Below are 4,983 nucleotides of genomic sequence, written 5' to 3'. Positions count from 1 at the left end.
CAGTAATAAATAGGCTTTGCGGTGAAACTTTGGCAGGTTATCCATATGCTTCGTTGCATAACGGAAGAGAAGAACGTACTGAACATTACCCGCATAAATTGGTACAATATTCTTACTGTTTCCTAAATTGTTCGCAACAATTTGTGACAATATCTGAACAGTTTCTTATAACAGAAAAAATAACAATAAATCAACCACACCACGAACAGTTTTAACAGTTCGGCGAATGGTAAATGGGAAAAATACAGTATGGGGAATAGGCGGTTAAGTTATGTAACTATTTATAAACGCCGATTTTCTCGAACAAAATTTCTCGTTGACAATTTGCCGAACGATCAATATACTATCCATTTCGCTCACTTTTACCATTTAGCAAGCAGTTTAAGAACAGTGTAACTATAAAAATGGCATGAATCAAATAATGTATGTATTATTATTGGTTTATGGTGCGTTGCTCACCGTTGTGTTGTGTTGATACTATAAAGAAATAAAATCTAGATAAACATATTTTTTATATTTTTCTTTGTCATTTTAAACTTATCACATTATCTAATAAACTTAAATTTAGTAATAGTATTATACTATAATAGTTCAGCACTTTTAGGAATAGTATTAGCACAGAGCTAGAAGCAGCAAAATCCGAAGGACTATTATGTGGCATTTTCGACAATTTCACATTCTTTACTCTGTTTGCTTCTTAATCATTTGGTTCGCTGTAAAAGAAAAAAAAAACATGATTAATTAAGATCCAGATTTTGATTCAAACATTCACATTTACCTTTACAGGGAGTAATGCAATGGTAGAAGCACAGGATTTAAATCAAACAACCCCATCTCTGCCGTCGCCAACGTCTAGCTTCTATGTATCTCTTGCGTACTAAAACAAAACAAGTGAACGTTAATGCTGATATTTATGTTCTCGATTGCAAGAAAAATAGTTAACAAATCACTTACCCATCACGATTACAGCCAAATCCGTTCATCTGGAACAGTCTGTGGAACCTATTTCAGAGGTTTTATCACTGCGGGTTTGACGAAGACAGTGATCTGCGGTGGTCAAATACGGGAAATGCTGGTTCTGTTTTCCAATTTAGTTGCGCACTCTTATGAGCTGGTGGCTGTTGACGGTTCACCTAGGAACAGCAGGATCCTTGGCCACTTTTTTCTGTTCTCTTCAAAAAAAATCCACACGCGTTTTCACAAAGTAAACAAAACCACGCACGCTTCAAAAAGTTCACAAATACTGACGACCACAACTGTTTCTCGAACTGTTAGAAATAAGTAATATATGGTAGAGTAAAGTGGGGCAAAAGTTCGAGTGGGGTAAGAGTTTCTTTTTAAGATTTCTAGCTCAATTCAAAACAAATCTTATAAATGTCAAGGTGGTTCGAATGCTATTCAAGCAAGATACTTTCACTCCAAATATCATAAAAATTGATTGAGATTTGGAAAAGTTATGGCTATTTGTTGTTTTTCAACGTGAATATTGTAATTTTTGGTCAAACTTTCGTTGCATGGAACCAATTGAAGATAAAATCTTTTTCAATATTTTATGTAAGGGCGTTTCTAGGCCTATCATAAGGTTGCTTTGAGGTATATTAGTTTTTGCATGAATGCTTGAAATCAATTTTTGGCCCATAGTGGGGCAAAAGTTCGAATCAGCGGGGCAAAAGTTCGACCCATGTATAAAATCACGGAAAAATTTGCAAATTGCCTGAAATCTACATATTATCTTTAAATTTAGTTAAATTTGTCTGATCGTGTGAAAACGGTCACCAAAATTTTACATTTCCACTTAGTTTTGCGAAAAACAGCTATTTTTGAGTATACAGTGGGATTCCGTTTTTGGCATGCTCCGTTTTTGGCATGCTCCATTTTTGGCACCCCCCGATTTTGGCAACAAAAGGGATCCGTTTTTGGCAACATTTTTGAATACCATTGAAATTTGTAAATATTTGTGAATATTATTATGTCTGCTGATTTAGTCATTTGAATAGCAAGTCCACTACACACCGACTACATTCCAGAGCTCTATTTTCGCCGATATTTCCTCAAATGCCACCAACTACTAAGGCATCTCGTACGCGCCTATTTACTTCGATATGGTCATTGGTCATGCATTCGCAATGTTCCATGAGGCCATTAATCTCCATTAGTATCTCAACTTGAGAAAAACCTCTTTTCTTAGGCATTCGTACTGAATGACCAGCCCACAATAGTCTGCCAGTAGGTGATACACTAATGGGCCATCCATTAATTACGTAAGGGGTTATGGGGGGAGGGGGGGTTTGAGATTTCTTGAGATTTATTGTCAAAAACATCAGTGAAATGTGCGATAAATATGATTGAGAGTGTCTAAATGTTTTGTCTGTAGTATTAGTGTGTAGGATGATCAAAGTATTTTGGACAGACCGTTACGTGTATATAATTTGGACATTTACGGTAAAATCAAGTGGAAGTGGCCAAATTATATACGCGTAACGCTCTGTCCAAAATACATAAAACACCCTATATCGATCTTTCTGCAGCAACTATTTAGAGCTACGTTCCATATTTGTTAGAGATTTAGTAATACGTTAGATTTGTTAAAAGACTACATTCTATACAATATTTTTAATCCAGAATATGGGGCTCATAAAATAGTCATTAGGATCCTTACGAATTGGGTCTATAAGTTTCCTAACTTACCCTGGAGAAACCTTAGGTGTTTCTTGGTTTTGGGGAACTTCTCAGAAATTTCAACGTGTTTTTGAAGATGTCTGCATGTTCCTAACGGACACTGAGGGTTTTTGCGGAATCCTGAGAATGTATAATTGGTCATTGAAGATTATGTCCAATATCTGATGACCAATAAACTCTTTAGGTTGTTTTTTGAAGAATTTAACCAGTGATAATGGTAGCCTAAGAATAATGAATTATTGAAAATTATCATCGGAGACCTGATAATTTTCAGCAATATCGAGGCGAAACTCTAAGCGAAATCCTGAGAGATCTAAGCGGGATCCTGTGGATTCTTATCAAGATTTTTCAGAGTTTTAGCGTAGATTCCTCACAAGCATCCGAAGATTCTTATCAGGCTCTTGAGATTTCATAGCATTATCCTGTAATGTACTTGTTTATGTTTGCGCTTTTGACTACTGCAAATCATTCCTTGTGAGATGATATGCTTTATCAGAAAATAAGTGTATTCTAAACTCACCAAAGTTTGTCAAATTTTACGCCAGAGCCTAAAAGTTTAACTGATTTTTAATTTTCATTAAATTATGAAAACAAAAAAAAACTCATGCAGTTTTGTAATACCCATCGCCTTTGTTTTATAAGTACGTCTTTGAAAGAATACGGTAATACATTTCTTTTTTGTTTTGTATTCTCACAAAGTTTCAAGGAAAAGTCCAATTCTTGAACAAAGATCACTTATGCGATTATTGATTTTACATTACCCACATATACAAAAAGCGAAAATAAAGCTTTTAAAAATCATTAAACCGATAAAAACTATGTAGAACGTTTGCCACAATCAACATTACGGGGTTATAGATTCAAAGCATAGTCCACCCTCCGGAAATTTGCTTTGAACAGAACCGTTCCGAAGTTCCGATGCCTTATGATTCCATAAGCATGATGTAATAACATTCTAATGATGTTTTCAAAAAATAATAGTTGAATAAAATATTTAAAAAATGGGTTCCGATTTTGGCATGGTTCCGTTTTTGGCAACTGAAAATTTCGACTTTGTTGCCAAAAACGGAATCCCACTGTATTGCAATTAACCCGATTCTGGGCAATTTTTTGATGAAAATTTAGTGTGTATTTTGCGGCAAACTTAAGTTTACGGCTGGTGTAAAATATTCCTGTCATAAAAGGATCGATATTTTGTGTTTTAGCCAGCGAACTTTTGCCCCACACTAGATTCGAACTTTTGCCCCACCGGTGGGGCAAAAGTTCGCTTAAGACAATCAATTTTGAAACTGTTATAACTAAAAATGGGTAAATATTTTGACATAAGTTTGTTCAGCAAAATTATAGCCAATATGTTGAAGGTTCACTGTATGGTATTTGTTTTGTTTTAACTGCTATTGTTTTCCTGGAAACTTTGATTATATCACTAAGGTCGAACTTTTGCCCCACCTTACTCTAAAATGCACATGTGTAAGTGTGTTATTTATAATTCAAACGGATACCGTTCCACAGATTGTTAAGGTACATTTCTACCATATATCGGAAATGTTGATCACATTACAATTAAACCGTTCCTTTACACTGTGGCATGTTGTCACTGTTTGGCATGAATTACCTTAACCGTGTTTTACAGTTCGACGCCAAAAATTTCAAATTGTCAAACATAATTGGCACAGTTTGTGATTTTCTAACCATATTAGTTTGAATTGAAATACTGTTTTCAATGTAAGGCAAATTGTGTTTTTCTATGCGGGTACGAATATGCTAATTGTAGAGTCCTGGCGTTTTCCACAAACTGGTATGTAACAGTTCTCGAGAATTTTTCTTGCACTTCAATATGGCTTCATCAAAAGTTGTTTTCGGTATACAATCAACTCTCAATAACTCGATATTTAACGGACCATTGAGTTAGGAAGATATCGAGTAACAGAACACAAAACCAGTGCAACTGCGATCGAAGGGACCATCTAGTTAGCCATGAAAATCAACTTTTACTATGGTTCTCTAACTCGATATCGAGAAACGGAATATCGAGTAAGGGAGAATTGACAAAATCCAGAAATGAGTGTATATCCAACAATGAAATGAAGGAGAAGATGTATGCCGTTGGATTTTTTAAGCAGTATCATTAGTAAATCTTATGGAAATTCCGATGGATTCTTTGAAATTCCTGTCAAAAGACTAATTGTTGGCGTACCTCCATCTCTAGCATCGCTGCACTCAATCACCATTTACAAACAAGATAATTCGCCTAACTTCAAAGGTTACATCGGTACCACAAGATTAATTGAGTTTTAAAGACTT

The 4,983-nt window shown here is 35.1% G+C and overlaps 1 long non-coding RNA gene across 1 annotated transcript; it reads right to left on the bottom strand.

The window, feature by feature from the left end:
* Positions 1-445: 445 nt before the first annotated feature.
* On the bottom strand, positions 446-1,288 carry LOC110675270. The gene is made up of 3 exons (XR_002499320.1): positions 955-1,288; positions 779-877; positions 446-713 (listed from the first exon to the last, which is right to left on the bottom strand). It is a non-coding gene; the product is annotated as an uncharacterized LOC110675270 (long non-coding RNA).
* Between the last annotated feature and the right edge of the window lie 3,695 nt (positions 1,289-4,983).

Source organism: Aedes aegypti, chromosome 2, assembly GCF_002204515.2.
Source record: "Aedes aegypti strain LVP_AGWG chromosome 2, AaegL5.0 Primary Assembly, whole genome shotgun sequence".
NCBI lineage: Eukaryota > Metazoa > Arthropoda > Insecta > Diptera > Culicidae > Aedes > Aedes aegypti.
Note: the sequence above shows the minus strand (reverse complement) of the source record. Positions and strands in the feature narration are given on the sequence as shown.